The following is a 24198-nucleotide window of genomic DNA, read 5'->3' as shown; positions in this document are numbered from 1 at the left end:
CACTCGGCCACAAAACTGGCGATCTGGTGCTTCATCCCCGCCCAAAAATATTGTCGCCTCATATCACGGTACATCTTCGTCGAGCCAGGGTAGATAGAAAATAGCGATCGATGTGCCTCGGTCATAAGATCTCTACGCAACTCAGGAATATCCGGGACACACAATCGGCCTCTGAAGCGAAGTCCACCATCAGCACCAATCTGCCAATCTGTCTGACTCTCAGATGCTGCCTCTGTTTGGTAATCCTGTAACGACTCATCTGTCTGCTGAGCCTCGATCACCCTTGCGACAAGAGAGGGTTGAATCGACAGGCTCGATAACTGAACAATAGAAGACTGCAGACCAAAATCAAAGTCGTACTCTGCTATATCCTCGAGCAACTTCCACTTCTGAATCATCATATGTGCCACCAGGCCTCGTGGCTGACAGCTAAGGGCATCCGCCACCACATTCGCCTTGCCTGGGTGGTACTGGAGGTCAAAATCATAGTCCTTGAAGAATTCATCTGGCGTCTCTGTCTCATGTTCAGCTCAGACTGAGAAAATAGATACTTCAAGCTCTTATGGTCAGAGAAGAGCTCGAACCTAACCCCATAGAGATAGTGTCTCCACACCTTCAGTGCGAAGACGACTGCTTCCAGCTCTAAGTCATGCGTGGGGTAGTTCAGCTCATGAACCTTGAGCTGACGAGACGCAAATGCTACAGGTCTGCCGTGCTGCATCAGGACAACACCCAATCCAATACGCGAAGCATCAGTAAATACCACGAATCCATCACTCCCAGAGGGAAGAGTGAGGACAGGAGCGGATGTCAGGAGGTCCTTCAGCTCCATAAATGCTCGCTCACAGGCATCACTCCAAATAAACTCTGCGCCCTTCCGAGTCAACCTGGTCAACGGGGCTGCAATATGGGAGAAGCCCTCAATGAAACGCCGATAATATCCCGCTAAACCAAGGAAACTACGGATCTCGGACGCAGTCGTGGGCTGACCCCACTGACGCACTGCCTCAACCTTCTAGGGGTCCACTGCGACACCCTCCCTCGTCACCACGTGACCGAGGAATCTCACCTTCTCCTGCCAGAACTCACACTTCTCCAGCTTCGCATATAGCTGGTGGGCATGAAGGGTCTGCAAGGCGATCTCGAGATGCAGCATATGGTCCTCACGGGTCCTCGAATATATCAGAATGTCATCGATGAAGACCACAACAAACTGATCGAGATATGGACGAAAGACCTCGTTCATCAACTGCATGAAGACCGCAGGTGCATTGGTCAGTCCAAAGGACATGACTTGAAACTCAAAATGACCATAACGCGTCCTGAAAGCTGTCTTCGGGATGTCCTCCTCTCGGACACGAATTTGATGATAACCAGAACGCAGGTCAATCTTTGAAAAGAACTGTGCACCCTGCAGCTGATCAAATAAATCGTCTATCCTTGGGAGCGGGTACTTGTTCTTAATCGTGACCCGGTTGAGCTCGCGGTAATCCACGCAGAGCCTCAACGAGCCATCCTTCTTCCTGACGAAGAGTACTGGCGCTCCCCAAGGTAAACTACTCGGACGAATAAATGTCAACTCACGCAACTCGTCCAACTGACACTGCAGCTCACGCAACTCCATCGGTGCCATACGGTACGGGGCCTTTGAGATAGGCGCGGTACCAGGCACAAGGTCTATCTGGAACTCAATATGACGGCGGGGAGGCAATCCTGGAATCTCCTGAAACACGTCGGGGAAGTCACAGACAACCGGCCACTGATCAATACAAATGGCAACAGGCTCCTCGACTGCGCAGGACATCAAGCAAGATAACGACTCTCCCCTGGGCTCGGCGATGAACTGGAACTGCGGCAAGCCTGGTATGCAGAATGTGACTGTCCACGCAGAACAGTCCAAGATAGCGTGGTACTCGGCAAGCCAATCCATGCCCAAGATAACGTCAAAATCTATCATCGGCAGCACAAACAAGTCAGCGGGCAAAAAGATATCATCAACAAGAACCGGACAAGATGGACAGAAACGGCCCAATACTGTGGTCCTCCCTAAGGGCGTCGATACGGTCAATCCCTCACTAGTAGACTCTGTCGGTAATCCAGTCGATCGGCAGAAATCCTCAGACATGAATGAGTGAGAAGTGCCAGAATCAAACAATACTCGGGCGATGCATGAAGAGACGGGAAGTATACCCTCGACGACTCCTCCAGATGACTGCGGGTCCTGCTGAGCCGCGTAGAACCTAGCCTGAGCTGGCTGGGGAGGTGCCTGTCCCCTCTGAGGTCCCTGGTGCTGCTGCTGCCTCTGCGGCGGCCTATACTGCTGCCTCTGCTGCTGCTAGGGTCTCGGCGGCTGAGGTGGCTGTGGTCGCTGTTGATGGGGTCGCTCTGTACTGGAGGCTGCTGCTGAGGTCGCTGCTGTGCTGGAGGTTGCTGTGGTGCTCTCGACGGATGTAGGTGAGGCTGCTGTGATCCTCTCGACTGCTGCAGATGAGGGCGAGGGCACTCAGACAGGCGGTGCCCTGTCCCACCACATCCAAAACAAGTCCCTGTAAATGGCTGCTGGGGTGGCGCTGGAGGTGCTGCTGGGGCTGCTGGTGCTCTAGCAGGTGGGTGGCTCCTATACCTCTGTGGTCGTCGCTGCTGCTGGGAGCTACCGGAGGGGGTCTGCTCTTCTGTCCCCTCCTCTGATCTCTGTCGGCCTGCGTGTCAGCCCACTCAGTCTCGTAGATCTGAGCCCTCCGCACTACTGCCTGAAAGGTCGGAAGCTCGTGCCCAATCACACGGCCTCGAAGACCGTAACGTAAGCCGCTCTCGAAACGGCGGGCCTTCCGCCCCTCATCATCAACCATATATGGCGCAAACCTCGATAGCGCCACGAAACGAGCCGCGTACTGAGCCACGGTCATGTCTCCCTGCACCAGAGTCTCGAACTCTAGTGCTCTCTGACGTCGAATATGGTCAGGAAAATACTGCTCCTCGAATCGATCTATAAAATCATCCCATGTCCAGACGTAGTCAGGTCCTGCGACGCGGGTAACCGAGGTCCACCAGTGCTCGGCCTCGCCCTGAAAAAGAAACACTGCCAACCGAACTCGCTGCTCGGTCGTACATGACATGGTATCAAAAATCTTCTCCACATCGGAGCGCCACCTCTCAGCTGCTGTTGGATCTGGCTCACCCTGGAATCGTGGAGGATCAAACTGTCGGAACTCTCGAAGTAGGGCACTCGCGCGCTCCTGCTCTGCCTGGGCCGGTGAAACAACCGGGTGTCTGCTCTGCCCCTGAAGTGCGGCCGTCACAGCCTGCAGCATCTGCTGTAACTGAGAAGCACTCACGGATACGGTCGGATCCGCACCGGTCTCTGGTGGAGGAGCAGCATCCTCAGGATGGGCGGTATGAATCTCTGGTAGAGGAGCGACATCCTCAGGCTAGGCAGTAGGAATCTCTGGTGGTGGAGCAGGGATCGTAGGTGGTAGTGCGGGAGCCGCAGGTGGTGGAGCCGGAGTCTCAGGTGGTGGTGCGGGAGTCGATCGGGTCACTCTCCTGCGCGCCATGTCCTACAGGAAAGAGCGAAGGCGCCTATCAACTTTGAAAACTCTCGAAGGCACGCTCGTTAAGGGTCGGTAATAAAAGATCGCTAGGCTATCCGAACTTAGGACTTAATCATTCATAGCAGACATGTAATGTTGTTCTTAGTTATTCCCGAGTTATGCTCAGATACCAACTTCTGTCATGCCCCAAACTCAGAAATCGGGCTCATAAAATTTTCAATCTCCGAATCCGGCGCCGACAGCCTCCGTAAAACCCCATTCTCGGATCCCGGAACCCATTCACCAGGTTCCGATCCTGGGATACTACAAGGAGGGTTTCAAATCATCAGTCTGATTCATAATGAGCATAACAACAGCATAACCCACAAACAATAAGCACAAGAACACCACCACAAAATCCACTATGATCAAAAACTTTTTAGTACAATGCGACAAAAAGGGAACAAAATATAATGTAGTGCAAAAGATAGAAACTCCAAAGCTCGTCTGCACGGTCCAACTACGGCAAGACTATGGCTGCGACTGCGTCCTGGCGTCTCTTGCACACATCAATCGTGCATAAGCTTATAGAAAGCTTAGAGGGTGGTGTAAGTGTGTACGCAATATAAACGTGCTCAAAATGCAAGGTCAAAGTAATGCGGAATCATGGTGATGAGCACATGAATGCAATCAGCCGTACTAAGGCTATGCGGTGCAAGATATGAATGCTATCGGCCATAACACAGCCATGTGATGTGAGATGCAACTCAAGCATGCCAAACCTCATCATATATCAGTACAGTTCTCATTCTGGATAATCACCGAGGTTCAATATACTCCAAATGGCACTGTCGCTCTCCTAGCCGCACAGTCCAAGCGAGCGTAAGAAACCTCACTATCCGCCTGGCCAATAGTCTGCCAATACCTATCCGGCACGTCGATAGCGGACCCATTCGCGAGCTGGTCAAACTCAGCCTAGTATTGACCCCTACCCTCGGGCGAGTAAGGCCACACTCCTTTTCAACCGACCACGACACAGTGGGAGACGCGGCCTCCTGGTATTCGGCCCTCATGTGCTCATATATCCACTCGGTCTCGACGTTGGAGTCATCCTCTAGTACCATCGGGTTTAGGGATTTTCACCCAGGGACATCTATGGTACCCGTATGCTAGAACCAAATATTTTCGGTATCCAATCTCGCCATCCACGATGTGTCTGTGGAGGCTATGACCCTGATGTGGCTAGGGCATCCAGTAACTACAATCACACAAATGCAAGTGCATGAATCACACTATCAATCATGCAAGCAGTCCTGCGTGTACCATGCACTTATATGAGGCAACTCCGCCTATCAAGGAGCTCATAAACAGTCTGCTCGAAGGCATATGCTATGATCGGTCACTCCTCACATCAGGCATGCGTATGATGCGAATGATCATGAATCATGGACCTGTACTATACTAAACATGTATAAAGAGATGAGCTCAGATCAAAACGAAGATGGGCCTAGACGGCCTACACATTACAAGTATGGGCCTATTAATGGGCCTTAAGGAGAGTTATAATGCGGACATTTAACCAACATTATCCATTCAATGTGGACGTCAAACCAGCATTGCTCTCAAGGCGTGGCCCGTTATGAAATCAATACATATACCATGGTGGAATTACACTACATTGGGCCTTATGTATGCCCTATTGGGCCTTGACCCGTGGGCCTCCAATACATCAAATAGGCCTCATAATATGGGCCTAACATAAATCAAGGTGGGCCTCAACAAAGACCACCAATACATGAAGATGGGCCTCCACAATGGGCCTTAAATTATCTCCAAAACAGTTGGACAGTTGAATGAAACACATACATCATGATGGAGCCCACACTAATAGAGGGCGTGGTTTACAACACATACATAGGTGGGTTCTAAGTAGGACTCACCATAATGCTTATTCTCCACCCAGCCTAGGGCCCAATATAATGTTTATTTTCCACCCAACTTAGGGCCCAACAAATGTTTATTTTCCACCCAACTGTTCATAAAACCACGTGGACCAAGGTAGGGCCCACTGTAATATTTATTTGCTACCCAACCATTCAAAGGGTCACGTGGACCTGGGCTAGGGCCCACTGGACTAGGGCCCACTGCAATGTTTACTCTCCACCCAAGCTGTTTACACGGCCAGGGAGTCCACGGTGATGTTTATTTACGTCCAACCTTTTTAAAAGGTCATGTGGACGGTGGATGTGGGGCCCACAGAAGTGTGGTTCACGAATCCAGCCCATCCATTATGTGGGTCCCATCTGGCTAACGGTCCAGCTCAAGTTTCAGCAACATCCAAAACTCACGTAGGCCCCGCCAAATGATTTTATATGTTTTGGCATGTCTTCACATGATTTTAAATGATGTGGCCCACCGGAGTTCCATATATTTTGGGGTGGACGGCTGAACTGTGGGGACCCTTCAAATGCACGGTTTGGATGGGAGAAACACATCAAGGTGGGCCCACAACTGGAGCCGTGAGCCCAGCCAGCCTGCCCGTCCGTCAGGACGCCCAGCGCCCAGCGCAGGCGCTGCCTGCGCCTATCGTCAGTGGCAGCAGTTGCTGCTGCTGATGTTTGTTGTTTTTTTTTTTTTTTTTTGAAAATTGTTTTTCTGTGGGGCCCGCTTCAGTAAGATCCACACCAGCCATGAGTCCCTGTGGCTCGATACAAACCCATAGAGTCCAATATTGGGCTGTTTCAAATTTACAGGAGTATCAAGGAGTAAATCAAAGGTAGGAAACTTGTTTCCTATGGTATGGCCCGCCAAGGAAGGGGATCAACTTCATTTTTCGGCTCAACGCCTAAAATGAGATGGGGAACAAAATGGACGGCTTGGATTTCATATATACATCAAGGTGGGGCCTGCATGAGTGGCCCACCACTCCCTCCTCTAGGCTAACTCGTTAGTGCAGCCCATGCCAGTTTACACTTAACTGTTTGCCAACGTCCAGCGTCTAGGGACGCTGGACGGCATGCATAAACACATTGCTGTGGTGGGTCCCACGTAGATGTGGCCCACCAACATATATGCATATAATATATATATTATATTATATATATAATACATATTATATTATATATATATTATATAAAATATAACATATATACATATATTTATATATATATATAAATACATTGGGTCCATCCAAATAATGGATGGTGTGGATCATCATCTGCAATAGAGTGGGCCACACCGTCTAATGTAGATGGACGGGGTAGATGTAGCACATATTGGTGGGATCCACACCATTACAAAGAAAGAGAGAAAGAGAGAGATAAAGAGAGATATACGGTGAGATAGAGGAACCCCGCCACTATGGGCCCTCTTGATTAAATCACATACATCCAAATGGGTCCCACCAACAAGTAGGCCCTAAAATTTAAAATAATGACAAATCACCCACCTTATCTTCCTTCTTCTTGGTCCCTTAGACTCCAATGCTCCTTAGCTTCAACTTTGATGGAGGTTGATGGACTTTTGATGGTGGGGATAAGAGATGAGAGGGTGTAGATGGAGGATGGAAGGTGGGCCTCACTTGAAGTTGAGAGAGTGTGTTGGATGTGTGAAATTTCTCATGGGATTTGGATATTTGCTAGAGAATGAGAGAGAGAGATAGAAATAATGGGTGTAAGGATGGATGGAGTGGTGTTGTAAGGATGGGAGATAGATGGGTATGGATGAGTGTTGAAATTTTGTAAAAGAAGTATGGCCTTAGTTGAAAATGAGGTAAAAGAGGAATGGTGAGGTGGAAAGATGGTGGACTTTTGGAAAAAGAGGGAATGGGTGTAGTACTTGATGTATGGGATGCATTAATGGTTGATTGATGGGACTAATTGTGTAGAGATTCCCTCGAAATCCGCAACGTGCGGTGTTTCTTCGGAATAAACGCAGATTGGCATCTTCTTGCCTGGGTATCGGTTCGGTGCGCAAGTCACGGCGTTGGAACCGCGGTGACGACACGGTCGCTATGATACAACTTTCGGATCAAGCCGATGTCGGTGCGCCGGACCTAGCTTAGGATCATGCGCAAACACTGAATACGGTGCGAAGGTTGCCGAAATTTGACCGGAAGGACCGCGGAAGCTAACGGAACAGTACGGATTAGGACACGGGTCTTACAGACAACCTCAACCTCGGGTTGGGAAAGTCCAAGATGAGAATGAGGTGCATCAAGCAACCCCGCCTCATACTTTATGAGATTATTTACAACAAGCAGGGATAAGCACTTCCTCATGCATGGTTTTTTTAGAAAATACGAGACACATAGATATTAAGCTAGGGGTGATCCAACTCCTTCCAAAATTCCATGGATTTGAATCTGAAAGTTCATATTTGCACTTGAAAGAGTTTGATAAGATCATAGCCACTTTATATTTTCCAAACGTGTCTAAGGACAAAGTCAGGCTGAAACTCTTCCTCTTTTCTTTAAAAGAGAAAGCTAAGACGTGGTTGCATTCACTACGTCCCAGATCTATTGGCACATGGAATGACATGATATAGGAGTTCATAAAGAAATTTTTTTCACATCATAAAACGAATACTCTTAGAAAGTCAATCATGAACGTCGCCCAAAAGGAGGATGAAACATTCTACCAATGTTGGGAAAGGTTTAAGGATCTTGTCAGTTCATGCCCACAACATGGTTTTGAAATGTAGCGCATTTGTTGTGGGTCAAATATTGCATATCAGACCCAACTATTGCATGGATTTACAAGCATGATACCGTTTAATGGCCCGATTTAATCGTGTTTGTGATGTAGAGTGTATTTACAAGCATGGACTGAAAAAGGGTGCTTAAAGTATGGATTTAATGCTCTGATGACACTAGAGCATGGGACGGACCCCAGGAGACCAAGATCGGCATATTTGCACACCAGGGATCCAAGAAAATCGAGAAACTAATGCTCAAGTAGCCTGAAATTGGTACAGAATACAAGATCACAGGGTTCCCACCATCCGTTCAGCTCGAAACTTCATATATGGCTTGAAGACCTTAAATAAGCCGTACACGTCAAATTTCAGTAGTTGGATACCTGTGAAAGTGGTCCAACGGTCAGATCAACCTATGAATTACTGATCTGAGGCCCACTTGATGTTCAAAGATGCTTCAAACTCAGGTTTTATCCATTAGATGATATGAGAAAAGATGTGAACGGAACGGATTTCTCACGACCATCATGATGATGGCCCATGAGCATCACAAGTGTACAGAGTGTATGTGCACTCAACGTGCACAGGATAGAGAAACCCAGTCAAAGTCGGTTTTGACCGACTTCTTGCGCAAAATGGCAACTGCCGTTACAGCGAAGACCCGCACCAACGTCGGTTGATGTTGTGGGCCCCGTCCATTGTCCATATGGACAATCCAAACCATTCACCAGATTCGTACAGTCCTGCTCACCAAGTCATAGGTGAAGATTTTGAGGAAACAAGGAGGATGGGATCGCAAACATCTAAAAAGAAGACGGACGGTGGAATGAAATCATCCATGTGCCACCCAGAAGCTGATCCAAAATAGGTCATGTCCGACCAATTTTCGAGAGGAAGCTAATGAACGGTCTAGATCTCCCCACCGACACTGTTCATGGGCCCCACTGACGCCGGAAGGATCCGTTTTGGATTCCTTACGCGTTACGCACGTCCGGAGAAACCCGGACGATCCGGGCTGTTTCAGGATCTTAGAAGGGAGCAGTCCGTCCATCTGGACCGTCCAAGGTGTTCAGGGAGGGGGTATTACCCTTGCCTAGGTGGCATAAATACAGAGGATAGTAAGGGTCGCAACCAGCCATCTAAACGGAAGATGGACGGTGGACTGAACTGGTTTGTGGGCCACACCGAAATCAAACTGAAACTGTCCCTTCCCGAATGGTTCTTCATCCTGAATCCAATGGACGACTTGGATTTCTCAAACAACAAAGAAGTAGGTCCCACCGTCGGCACAGCGTAAGGCTTGCGCATGCTTTATTCACAGCGCATCCGAGACCCGGACACCGCAAGCCATTTTGCAAACGTGGCTAGGATCGGTCCGACGATCCTGGCCATTCAAAATTCTTCCTTGGGCCAACCGACCAGAGATATGAAGGCTAGATGGATCAGATTTTACACGGGGAGCTCCTGTTGCCAGAACTTCAATTTCAAACGCAGATTGGCTGTGTTCTGCTGTGTTTTTTCTGCCAAAGGAGTGCGTAAACTCCAGCAAGGTCGACTCTAGCCAGGCCTCTCCTGCTCTGCTCCGACTACAGTTCTATAAAGAGAGAGAGAGAGAGAAAGTGTAAATGATCATGAATCGGGATCCAAATCGTGGACGGCTGCACAAGAGAAAGAGATAGTCAGAGTTTTTATTATTTAGTTTTTAGTACTTATGTTTATGTTTAAAAGAGTTAGCCGGATGATGTCGGGCTAAACCTCTTAGCTAGGGCTGAGAGGTGAAGCTTGTAGTCTAATGGGAAAGATGTTGCTTGTGCCTTTTGTTTAGATTAAAGGGGTTTTTTATTTAAATTCTATTATGAGAATATTTTTAGTTTTTAATGGCCTGTTGTGACTGAAATTACAATGGATTTGCAATGGCTTTGAGTATTCTTTTTTCCTTTCTTTTGATTATGATGTCAGGAAGCCCTGTTGTTCGCCATCGTCTCCTGGGCATGGTTAGATGTCGGTACCCTTCCTAACCTTCATAATCATCTGATTGGTTGGTAATTAGTTTAATTCTTTTGTTGACTTTGTCTCCTGGGCATGGTTTGGTGATAGAATCCATTCTAATTCATATACCTTTCATCTCTTTAAAATTATATCAGAGGAAGTTCAATTTAATTTTCATAATTCTTGATGCAGGCATAAGATCTCCTTGATCTCTACAAGTGGATCCTCTGAATCCCTAGTTCCCTACCTCTGAATTCTACATATTTTAGTTTACTATTTCACCATTATTTCCCAAATTCATTCGATTTAGATTGCATCTTAGTCTAGTTCTAAGTTCTATTTAGTTTCAGATTACGTACAAGTATCAGTCCCTTAGGATTCGACCTCGGTCTTGCTAAGTTTATTACTACATCACAACCCTATACTTGGGGAGTGAATAACATTACACACTTTTTCTATGATGGTCTGACATCTTCCATGCACCAATTGGTTGAGACAATGTGCATTGGGGAATTCAAGAATAAAAATGTCGATGATGTGTGGGATTACTTGGATAAACTTGCTGAAAACACATAATCATGGGACACTTACCCAAAATCAAGCACCACTTCTAGGCCCACTCAATCAAAGGAGAGGGGTGGATTATACCTTCTAAAAGAGGATGATGATATCAATGCTAAAGTGTCTAATCTCATAAGAAAATTCAAAGCCATGGAACTAAAGAAGGATAGCGTTAAGGAAATTGTTTGCGATATTTGTGCTTGCAACGTTCACACAACTGAAAATTGTCCAACTATACTTGCCTTTCAAGAGGTGTTGAATGAGCAATCTAATGCCGTGAACAATTACCAAAGACCTTTCAATGGACCTACCTCTAATACATACAATCCTAGTTGAAGAAATCATCCAAACTTCAGTTGGAGGAATGGACAAACTGCACTCCTCAAGGTTTCTTTAATCAAATTCCAAATCAAGTGAAACCTCAAGAAGAAGTGGTTCAAAATTCCACACAAACCCAAGAGCTAACTCAAGCAATATGAGAACTTATGAAATATATGCAAAAGATGGATTCATGTGTTACGGTTATAGAAAGGGGGATGCTTCTTGCTCAACCTTTCCTCAATCCTAAACTGCAATATGAGATAAGTGATCCAAGCTCTTCAGATCAAATGGAGCAAGTTAAATCTATCACCACTCGTAGGAGTGGGAAGACCATTGACAAAACTATTCCGGTTAGGGTTGAAAAGCCTAAGGACTCGAAAGAGGATAACAATGATAGATCTAGCCATGCCCCACAAGCACTAGAACCAGAACTTCAAGGCAAGCTGGTTGCCCCATTCCCCCAATGGTTACTTGCACCAAAGCCTCTCTCTAACTCGCAGGACATTCTAGAGGTGTTGAAACAAGTGAAAGTCAATATTCCTCTACTGGATGCGGTTAAACAAATACCTTCATATGCTAAATTTTTGAAAGACTTGTGTACGACCAAAATACGGTAAAGTATTCAAAAGAAAATCTTCTTAACTGAGAAAGTGAGTGTTATCCTAAAGCAAGATGTACCACAAAAATTCAAAGATCCCGGTAGCCCAACCATACCTTGTGTAATCGGGAACTATCGAATTGAGCAAGCAATTCTTGATTTAGGAGCGAGTGTAAATCTGATTCATTACTCGGTCAACAAATAGTTAGGTTTGGGTGAATTGAAACCCACCCTAACCACATTACAACTCATTGATTGCTCTGTTCGTGTACCAAGAGGGATAATTAAGGATGTGTTAGTTTAGGTTGATAGATTCTACTACCCTATAGATTTTATCGTCCTGGATACTGAACCCATCAGTAACATGAGCACTCAGATTCCCGTCATTCTTGGTCACCCATTCCTTACCACTTTAAATGCAATCATTAATTGCAGGAATGGAGTCATGAGTATGTCTTTCGGGAATATGACATTGGAGTTGAATATCTTATTCAATACAAGCAGAAGGTTAGAGGATGATGACGATTTCCATGACATTAACATGATTGACTCTTTCATGGAAGATAGAACAACTTTGTCCTTCTCCTTTGATCATCTAGAGATGTAACTGGCCCACTCTCGTGATTTTGATGATGACATGATTAGGGAGATGGGTGTCATGCTTGATACTGCACCGATACTCGAAGTTAACTAGTGGAGGCCACAATTTGAAGATTACCCCAAACTGATGTAGTGCCTCTACCGTCTAGCCTCAAGGCACCGAAGCTTGACCTAAAACCATTGCCCTCTGATTTGAAATATATTTATTTAGGTCAAGATGAGACATACCCGGTGGTGATTTCATCCCACCTTGAGCAAGAACAAGAGAGTATGCTCATATCTACTCTCACTGAGCATAAGAGAGCCCTTGGATGGGCAATTATGGACCTCAAGGGAATTGACCCTTAAATACTCATCGCATTTATCTTGAGGACAATGTGAAGACCTCATGACAATCACAATGTAGACTAAATCTAAACATGAAAGAAGTAATTAAGGTCGTGGTTCTTAAACTATTGGATGTCGATATCATACACCCTATATCCGATAGTCAATGGGTGAGTCTAACTCACATGGTTCCTAAGAAGTCCGGAATCACCATCGTAGCCAATGCCGACAATGAACTCGTACCAAGTAGAGTCACTACTGGTTGGAGAATGTGCATTGACTAAAGGAAGTTGAGTACCATCATGAGGAAGGACCACTTTCCTTTGTCCTTCATTGATCAAATTTTGAAAAGGTTAGTAGGTCATTCCTATTATTATTTTCTTGACAGATATTCGGGCTATAACCAAATAGAGATAGCCATTAAAGATCAGGAAAAGACCACGTTTACATGTCCCTACGACACCTTTGCTTACCGAAGGATGTCATTCGGACTATGTAACGCCCTTACCACTTTTCAACGATGCATGATGAGTATTTTTTCTGATATAGTGGGGCAATATCTAGAGGTCTTCATGGACGATTTCTCTGTCTTCGGTCCATCTTTCAGCGATTGCTTAAAGAATCTTAAATGTGTGCTAAGAAGATGTGAAGAAAAGAATTTGGTACTCAATTGCGAGAAGTGCCATTTCATGGTTCGTAAGGGAATTGTCCTTGGACATATCATCTTGTCCAAAGGAATCAAGGTAGATAAGCCAAAAATTGATCTTATCTCTAACCTACCTCCACCCAAGAACATACGATACGTGCGATCCTTTTTAGGACACGCCAGTTTTTACAGAAGAATCATAAAGGACTTTAGTCTCCTCTTTCATCCTTTATGTCATCTACTTCAAAAGGATGCACCATACGAGTGGACTGAGCAATGCCAGGAAGCTTTTAATAAGCTTAAGGGCATGTTGACTACTGTACCTATCATGTAGCCACCCGATTGGAGCCTTCCTTTTAAACTTATGTGCGATGCGTCTAACTATGCTTTTGGGGCAGTCCTAGGCCAGAGAAAAGACAAGAAGCCCTACGTTATTCATTATGCACGTAAAACTCTAAATCATGCCCAAGTGAACTACTCTACTACAGAAAAGGAACTCTTAATTGTAGTGTTTGCTTTAGACAGACAAATTTATGTCCTACTTGATCGGATCCAAGATCGTCGTTAACACAAATCATGCGTTGCTTAAGTATCTTCTTTCTAAGAATGATGCTAAGCCCCGTTTGATAAGATGGATCCTCCTACTCTAAGAATTTGACTTGAAAATAAAGGATAAAAAGGGATAAGAAGTTCGACATGAAAGCATCCTGCATCTGTTCTCAAGTGCGTATTGATCCTGGAGCCAAACTAGAGTACCATCGGAATGCCTTACTTGTCAGAGAAGATCCGATCAATTGTAGGGAATATTGTGGTATTGTGGAGAAATTTCCCATGTTGGTGATGAAATGCATCAAATGTTCTTTTAGCGATCCATCCCCGTTAAACTTTTGAAAGTCTGGATGCTTGAAGTTAACTGGAAAAGGAACATCTTCTACTTCCCTTGGATACGGCGTTCTATATCTGAATCGACTGACATTCTCACGCTCCCTTTCTATTCTAACGGCTTCCTCAACAACTTGTCGTACTTCCTCTTGAGTTATGGTTCTCAATGTCGGAGTAGATCCAAGTGATCCTACCCCCGGTGGCTGAAAACCTTCAGGTTGATGTTCCTGTCCATTCATCATGCCCATCATTAGAGGAGCTGCTATCTGGGCCACGTTGTACGTGAGAGTTGCCAAAGCCTCCTTAAGATTTCTACATTCTTCCATTAATGTTCTCTGTACTTGTGCCATTTCATTCATACGGTCCTCCGTGGTCGGCATAGTTCCCTGATATGTTCCAACCATATGTACTGTATCTCCCCCAGTTCCTGATGAAGCTGTAGTCAGAGTAGGATGAGAATATGTTGATATGATGGGGCTTATGAAGAGTGGAGTCCCATTCGATTTTCCTATACTTCCACTGCAACTGATTGATCAAGGTGACACAGAAGCAGGTGATCCTATGAGTAGCCCTTTCCTTTTTGCTCTTTTGTCCATCAAACTCTTGGAGCAATCAAAGCCGGGAAGTCACGTGATGCTAATTGCGGAACTGTTTGCCCAGGATATATTGTAGGAGGGGCTAATTCGGGATTATTTTTGGTAGCATTCTGTGTTATTAGTCCCATGGCTCTTGGAAAAGGTAGACCTGTTCTAAAGTTTCTTGCATTTCGAGCTCTCGTCCTTCGAGATGTCCCGACAGTCCAGTTCTCATCACCTTCTAGTGCTCGAGGTGAAGTAGACACGACTCCAACCGTTGTTCAGGTTAAGTCATTTTTGCTTATGGGAGACTGGGTTTCACATCTTGAAAGCTAATCCGGTGTGTATTCCACTATGAATCCAATTGCAGTGAAATCAAAGTTCACCTTCCTCATCGAGTTTGTCATTTGATCGTAACCTTTAAAAAATAAAACACGAAATTATAATTATTATTTGAATAACAATGTAATCTATCTGAGAGATGAAGGAGAGGATGTTCCCACTGCGAGTCGCCATTTTGGCTTCAGAATGACGCCAAACTACAACGAAAGTCCTGTAACTTTCTCAATGTTAACATTAAATAAGATAAAAAAAATCCCCAGTGGAGTCACCATTTTGTTTCAAACAAGAAACAAATGTATTTAATTTGGGAGATTATCTTATTCAAATATAACAGAGAGAGAGAGAGAGAGCATATCAAGAATAATCATTGTATTATTAATATTGAATTCATTTACATCCTCGAATATCCCTTAATTATGAGATAGATTGTTTGAAATACAATAAATTGAAAGAGTTTGAATAGTGAATTTGAATATCAAATCTGGCAGCACTTCGACTTCTGATTTGGTCATCTCTTTAAGAGGAATATTGTGTGGATTGGATCATCTGATTTCTCTGTTTGAAGCTTGTACAAAAGGAGAACCAGAGCTTGGTCATTTTGACAGCATTTCAACTTCCATCATTATTGACTGCAGGGCGGTCTAGTTGCGCGGACCCATGCAACTAATATAGTTTGCGCGGGTCCACACAAACCCTAGGCTTCTCTTCAGTATACCTTTAGTCTTCTTTGCAACTCCGCACTCCTTCCAAAATCTTCAATCACAAATGAAAGGGGGAGGGGGTATTTATAGACCTCTACACGTGGAATTCTTGATCTTTGTGCCATGGGACCCACCTTTCATCCATCTAACCCATTATGGACAACAAGTCCTGAAATTAGTTGCGCGGTCCCACGCAATTCATATTGTTTGCGCGGACCCGCGTAAACCCCTTAAAGATACTCTTTCTCTCCATCTTTTCTTTCCTTCTTTCTTTTTAATATTTATTCTCTCAATCTTCAATTCTTCCTTCTCTTTTTTATGCCTCAACAGCCATGAGATGAAGCAGAGACATAACAAGTTTTGTTGGATTTGAGAGAGGAAGAGCGAGAGAGAATTCAGGTTTTTGTTGGATTTGAGAGAGGGAGAGTGGGAGAGAATTCGAATGGGTTTTTCTGGTCTTAAGCAAATACTCGGGTGAAACGGGCTCTAACGTTGTTTGCCCTCTCCACTTTACATCATTTCACTTACCTCGATAGGCGTGATGGGACCCACTTTGATGCACCAATGCTATCGCGCTAGGTAGGAACACAAGCTTAGGAGCCAATCTGCGTCCTTAACAACATGGATAGGGACGCGAATTTCCCATGAAACCCTTTCGCAGGAAGTTCCTACGCTAGAAACCTAGGTGGGGCCCACTGTGATGTTTGTGAGAAATATGACCTGTCCATTTTTTTTTGAGCTTATTTTAATACTTGAGACAAAAAATGAGAAGAATTCAAGAATCAAGTGGGCTGCACTAAAGGAAAAGGTGGGTAGGGAAACTCCTACTGTTGTATCCTCCCTGGGTTTGACAGTGATGTTAACATGCCATTCATACCATTCGAAAGTCATTCCTATTGAGATGAACTAAAAACACAAATATTAGCCTAATTCAAAATTTCTATGGCCCCATGAATATTTCAACTGTGGACATTCAATCCTCATGCCTTCGGCCCACTTGAGTATTCAATCCGGCTCATTTTTGGTCCAATGTCCTAAAATGATCTGAAAAAATGGATGGACGGGGTGGATTTCTCACAAACATCAGGTGGACCCCGGCTAGGTTTTTAGCACAAGAACTTCATGCAAAAGCATTTCATAGGAAATCTGCATCCCATGGATGGATGGTAACAACAAAAAAGAGGTCACATTCTCAAAGGTCAATCATCATTACCATGGTTTACACAGGCGAAACGGAACGTATGAAAATTCCCTGAATTTAACTTAAAAAATTAATAGATCCCACCTTAACTGGAATCACCTAAGTGCTTCCCTCTATTTCAGTCATAGGGCTAAAAAATTAGGCCAATTGGTGATTTAGGTGCGACATAAGAAGGAAACACTGAGAGGAGATAACAGCCACCTCTGATTTTTTCAGGATTCACTATGATGATTATATGAAATCTACTCCAACCATTAAATATTAAGCTAAAATTTAGATATTTGAGTGAAAAAATTTAAACCAATTTGTGATTTAGTTGAGCCACACAAAGGGAAGTACTTTGGAGGGTGACCATTATCCCGCATATTATTTCCCTTCGTATTGCTTACCTAAATCATAGATAAAGCTAGATTTTTGGGCTCCTACTTGGCCCGTGGGCCGTGGACCCATTGCAGCCTCTAATCTATACTTTTAGTGAAATATATATATATATATGTATATATATATATATATATATTTCACTAAAAGTATAGATATATATATATATATATATATATATATATATATATATATATATATATATATATATATATATATATAAAGATATTTAATAACAAGTCTTGAACTCAAGACCTTCCAACCCATTTTTCTTGTCAATTTGAGTTTGATCAAGAGATTCCAAAGACATTGGTTTCTATCTCATGACTGTTGAAGGTCAAATATTACATATTATCCCCCATTTATATCTTGGTTTTATGAACATGATAATGCTTAATGTTCTATTTTACTCATGTTTGTGTTGCAAGGTGAATTTAAGAGCTTGGATTGAAAAGGATGCTAATGCTCAAGAATCACCAAAGCAAGAGATGGATCTTAAGAGACCAAGATTGAAGAATTCACATGCCAAAGATCTAAAACCAAGTGAGGAATGAAGAGAATTAAATATTTGAAGTGAAGAAAAGAACTGAACAAGTATATTCTAAAACTCTGGGTCATTTTGTGAAATTGTGTAGAGTGAAGTCTATTTTGGAAAACTGTGCAGAGTGAAGTCTATTTTAACAAACTGTGTAAATTTGAGGCGATTTTTCGAGTTTTCCAACTAGATGCGAAAGTTGGAGTTCCACAATTATAAATAGGACTCCCTAGGATGTTCCTAGGCATCTTCTGGGGTTTAAGGAGTGGAGCAAAAGGGTGGAGAAGCCGTTGCCAAGAGTTTTTTTTCTTCTTCCTTAGTTATTTTCATCTTTTTCTTAAGGGACTTTGGTCCAATTATATCTATGATTGGCTAAACCTCTTAGCTAGGGCTAAGAGGTGAAGCATATAGCATGATGGGATGTTTCTATTACTTTGATTCACGTTTATGTTGAACTCCATGAATTCTAATTTGATATATAAGGAATACTTTCAGTTTTTAATGGTTTATTGTGACTCAAATTATAGTTGATTTGTAATAACTTTGAGTATCTTCTTTTCCTGATTTGAGATTGTGAAATTAGTAAGTCCTGTTGTTCACCATCGTCCCTTGAGCATGGTAGGGTGATGGAATCCTTCCTAATCTTCACAATTCTCCTGCTTTGAGATAATGAGATTGGTAAATCCTTTGTTTGCTATTGTGTCATGGGCATAGTTTGATGATGGAATCCCTATCAATTATCATAGTTCTCTTTCATTGAGAATTAGGTCAATGGAAGTTCAAATTTGATTTTATTGATATATTTTCCAATTGGATAGGATAGGACTCCAATTCTAATTGTGTTACTTGAATTAAGCAAGAGGGCTCCTTAATCAGTACAAGTGGATCTATGGCATCCTAGTTCCTACCTTTAAATTCTAGTGTTAATTACTCTATTCACAATTACTCTCTCAAATACTTCAGAATTAGTTTCACATCTTCTTCTAGTTCTACTTCTAGTTAATTTCAGAAACGTACAAGTTTTAGTCCCTGTGGATTCGACCTCGTCTTATTGAGATTATTACTACATTGCGACCCTACACTTGGGGTTGTGAACAAAGATTCCGATAAATACATGCCCAAATGAATAAACTATAAGATTTTTTGTTATCGCCCAACGCCCCAAAAACATCACCAATGAAATGAGCCAGTCTATGCCTGTACATCTGAGACCTTGATGGTACCTGTATCAATAACATCGTCTACTTAGTATTTTTAAACACCGTCTCGAGTGGGAGTAAGTGATTAACTCAGTGCTACTATTATCATAAGTTAAATATGTTATTAACACAATTAGGCATAGGCAATGATAACATTATATAAAAAAATAATTACTAAGTTACTTCTCATATTTGTCATAACCATATTGACCTCGAGATTATGTGGGAATGGATATGTATTGATCAACAATGCCTCCTCGCCCTTCTCAAGAAACTTCAGCACCTCGCCAGTTAATATTATCATGTATTATGTTCCTGAATACAACACATTTGTTAGTTGAATGGGAACGAGTCCCATGCCATTTACGGTATTCAATTTTTTGCAAGTTGTCTGCCAAAGCTATTTTGTGATTCATGGGAATCTTGATAAACTATCTAGCCAACAGAATTTTGAATATCTCAGCAGCTTGTGTAATATCAAAAGTGTAAACTTTTTGGGCCTTTTGTGTAGTCGACGCAGTCGATTCTGCCTTGACAAACACTAAATATATGAGTGGTTTTTTAGTTACTATTTCGATAATCGTGACCTCATAATTTAGGTCATGGTAATATGTCACGATTAACGAGTTAATCTGCCTAGCACCCTCTTGTAGAAGTTCCTCATACCTAGAAACCTTCCTAGTCAGGTCGTATAGGTCAATGAACTCTGACCTAATGAACTTCCAATGAAGCTTGTATTCGAGCCCATCTTGCATAAGCTGCACAAAATCAGCTTCGTTCATAACAATCTTACATCGGTTTTTTACCCTTTTAAACCAGGCAATATAGCTGTCATAGGTTTCTCCTGGTAGCTGTCGACAATGGGTGAGATCAGCCATTGTTATTTCCCTATATTTAGAGAAAAACTGAGCATGAAAAATTTCTTCCATTTCTTGCCAAGTGTGAATTGAATTTGGTAATAAGTTGGAATATCACATGAATGAATTGAATTTGGTAATAAGTTGGAATATCACGTGAATGAATTGAATTTGGTAATAAGTTGGAATATCACGTTAAAGCCGCTGCTATTAGCGAATGACAGAATAATTGCAGCTTGTGATAGTCATCGTTCGCTAACTCCCCACATTACATGTTGAATAGGCCAATTGCTGGATGGTCGATTGCCCGGGATCACCTGAAAACAAGGCAAAGTCTGGCCGATAATTTTATGGTAATGTGTGTTGCTGATCGATCCACCCAAGATAAGGCTTATGATAGTGTAGACACCCCACCCTAGGCTAATAAGCTAATTGAGTTTGAAATTATGGATGGACAACCGAACCCCAATCCTAAACCCTAACCCTATAAGCCTAAACCCTAGGAACCCCAGTCTTAAACCATTAACTCCGCCCATTCAACCTAGTCAGCCTAACCCTGAACTTTAGGAACCCAAAACACTAGAGTCTTGAGTCAACTCGGCAAGTCAACTCACCAAGTCAAGTCACTGAGTCAACTGACCCGATCAGCCTACCCAACTCCATAATCCAGTCAACTCACCTAATTAAGCCTAAAACCAAGCCTGAACCCAAGCCCAAAACCAAACCCAATTGGAGAAATGGTTGAAACCTCAAAGTATCAACCCTCACAACAGAGACTCCACGTGCTTGGAGGATATTGCTTGTGGGGACCGGCGACAACCAGGCTATCGTCGGCCACGTGGTACTCTCCCTCTTTAGGGCAACATCCCTCAAGCATGTGGAACTCTCCTTTTTTAAGCCCTAAGTGTGTGGTTGAGATGCATGACCCTGATGCCCATCTTCTTATCCAAAATTACCCTTTTACCACCTCACCAACCCATGAGATGATGCCATGTGGCAATCTCCAATCCTAGTCATTCAACCACTTTTTGCCCCTAAGATCACCAAGAATTACCAGAAAACTGGGTTGGGAGACCATAAATAGCACCCTCCCCTTCTCATTTTAAGCATCCCCTCTCATCAGAGAGCACACCCTTCAGGAAGCATCCCTCCACCAAGGAGAGTGAGAGAGAGATAGAGAGAGAGAGAGAGCCTAGCCTTAGTCTAGCCTAGCCAGAGTCTAAGCTTCCCGAGCTACCTAAGTTCAAATCTGAGCCACTCAATCTAGCCTTGCGACACTACCGTTCATCCAGTCATTTGAGCTTTTATCAGTTTCATCAAATCCAAGAATTAGCATCATGCAACATTCATTCCCCTCTCAACCCACTGTTCCTCATACACATTGGCATCATAGTGTATTTTCATCATTTTCTTGTATCTGACCAACAGGCGTAGCTCTGAGACCTGCTGATACAATTGCAGCAGGTCCACCAGAAACCTTAGTCGGTTGGTCATCGTTTTATCATCTGCATCAATACAACATTAAGCATCTCATATACATGTACCTTGCATCCTGCACTTGATTGTTTTGAATGTATGCTCCGCGGCTTGCTGATACAGTCGGATCCTGCCCATTAGAAATTCGGATCGGTCGATCATCATTGTCATTGCATCGCATTACATTTTTTACACGTGATAACTAACCTTATTCTTCATAAATTAGTCAAATCTTGTGAAGTAAAGGTCATATATTCATACGGGTAGAGTGGGTGCCTAACACCTTCCCTCTCTATAGCTGTGATCCCTTAGAATCTTTATAACGTAAACTTATGAGTCCTCTTAGGGTTAAGGATCTTCAGATTCTCAATATTAAGCATTTCTATAGGGTCTAACCGACTGTAGAATCATAATAACCAGTTAGTGGTGACTCTAGTGAAATATTAAACCTTTAACCCCATTACAAAAATCCCTTGAGCGAGGCTACCAGTAGAAAGAAGAGAGTAGATCTCCTATACCCTCAGTAAATCTACCCTCCACCGTCCACAAGAGACTGGAATAGTGTTGTGACTGAATACTTGGCTTATAACTTTCTAGACCATTTGCATGATTTAATTGCGATCCACCCGTTGAAGTTCAACTACTGATGGTGGATTGGGATCTAATTGGTTTGGTCCTTCATGGAACAACAGATTCCTAGGAAATTGTTGGGGATTATATGCTCCTGATATGTCATAATTCCGAATTTCAAGAACAAAATTCCTAGCCTTTTGCTTTGGTTGTCTGAATTCAGTGGGGGTGGAGCTTTCTGTATCTCCTGAATTGGAATTAGTGGTGGATTCCTCTATGGAGGAGGCATAGGTGGCGGTTGAACCTTGTTGCCAATAGAACTTCCTTCAACATTATACTATGTTGTCGTAGGTGCTCTTTTGACCATCATAGACATTAATCGATGCATAGGCTTGGTCTGGATGGTCATGTATCTGTTAATGTTCTCGATTTGAATATGGAATTGCTCGACTTGGGATCTTCCGTATTCCTGAACAAGTTGGATACTTAGCTGTACATCCCAGAGTGCAATCGTTATCTCTGCAGGATAAACGGTCTGAGAGGTCAATGCCCCTTTCTTGTTCTTGGTACTAAGTATCGGGCTACTATTCGGATTTAATGCTTCGAGCACCACTTGAACCGGCACGTCCTTGGATGGAGTCGGTGTAATCGGTGTAGAGGGTTCGACCCTAGTAATTCAATTGCTTATTTTATTCATAATTCTAATTGGTAACGTTACACTGGTAAGTTAAAGACAAGGCCCCACTGGGTGTGTGAAAACTTGTTGCTCATCATTTTTGGTAATTTGGTCATGCGATAACTGCAAGCATGCCAGAATTTAATTTGTGACTCAATTCAAACTGATCAACTATGACCCCAAGCACCAAGATAGGCAAATACACAATATACGATCGAGATTTAATGAGATTAGCCACCTATCAGCCACTCCATTCGCTCAGTATGTAAATAGGATCATGCGATGTTCAGAGCATAGGGTTCGTCTTCTTATAATGGGTTATGCATTTGCCTTTCGTGCGAAAGGACTTTCCAGTATAGATAAAAGAGAAACAAGAAAGGAATTCTTATAGTCGATCACGGAGGATGGCTGTGAAGAACATTCCCAGATAAGGAATTGAATCCAACGTCTGAGCAGAGACCTAAATTATAGCTAAGATTGTCAGTTACTTGATTAACACTACGGATTACACTATAGAATGTAAACAACATGCGAAAAGTAAATGATTACACTAAGAAATGTAATTGATTTGGCAAAAAGAGTAGAGTGATTACACAAAGGAGTGTAAAGTGACAAATAATTGAACAATATGTTTGGGTTTGATTGGGTTGGTATGAGACGATTTTTTTTTTTTACTGAATTCCTCTTCGATTTATAGCCTTACCCCGGTCATCTAGATCATTCCCACATTTTGACTGTTACTATAACCATTCAATATTACATAGCCTTCTTTGCTCCTGACCCTGCCATTTGTCTTGTAACGGCTTCTACATGATTGCTCTTATATTGGCCACTTAAACAATATCGTGACGTCGCTTAATGTGCTCTAGCTGTACTATTGTATGATCCTCTTCATATATGCTCACAGATCTCAAAATACACCACACAAATCCATTCAGATCACTTGTAACTCCCTCTGACTAGCTTTAGCAAAAATTGGCGACAATGCGATGAACACGTGCAACTCCCAAAATTGATGGTATAGGTCGATCAATCCATATGTTATTATAAATGTGGATCTGTACAAATAAAAAGTTTCACCATTAACACCCTAAGGGTGCATTTTGTGCCAACCAAAAATGAGTTTTAATGTGTTTTCTTCCCACAATAGTTAGTAGCAGTTGCCAGGGTGAACAAACGATTAATATTCAAGTGAAGATAGTGGATAATGGCCTTGAAATTTCATAGGATATAGGAGATGTAGGGCGTAGATTCCCCACGTTATCCTAAGGGCTCCTGTTTTCTTATATGGAAGGCACACATGTGCATGATACATGGCACATATCATGTGGGGCCCACTGGAAAGATGTGTTGGGCTCTCCTCTAAACGTGGAAGGTACCTTTCCAAACTGCCAGATTAGTGTGGCCCACCGGTTTGATTAGTTAGATCCCAACCATCAAACTCATGATCATTTGTCTGTTGAAATGGGATCATTTTATTGCTTTTAATCACCTTTTACCGTCCATTAGGTTTGGCCACAATTCATCTACAGTGGGTCT

The 24198-nt window shown here is 43.2% G+C and overlaps 1 non-coding gene across 1 annotated transcript; it reads right to left on the bottom strand.

Moving 5' to 3' along the window:
- Window positions 1-8114: 8114 nt before the first annotated feature.
- LOC131219818 (small nucleolar RNA R71) lies at window positions 8115-8221 on the bottom strand. Its single transcript, XR_009158461.1, has one exon. It is a non-coding gene; the product is annotated as a small nucleolar RNA R71 (small nucleolar RNA).
- Window positions 8222-24198: the final 15977 nt, after the last annotated feature.

This window comes from Magnolia sinica, chromosome 11, assembly GCF_029962835.1.
Source record: "Magnolia sinica isolate HGM2019 chromosome 11, MsV1, whole genome shotgun sequence".
Classification (NCBI taxonomy): domain Eukaryota; kingdom Viridiplantae; phylum Streptophyta; class Magnoliopsida; order Magnoliales; family Magnoliaceae; genus Magnolia; species Magnolia sinica.
This window is presented reverse-complemented; position numbering and strand designations above follow the sequence as displayed.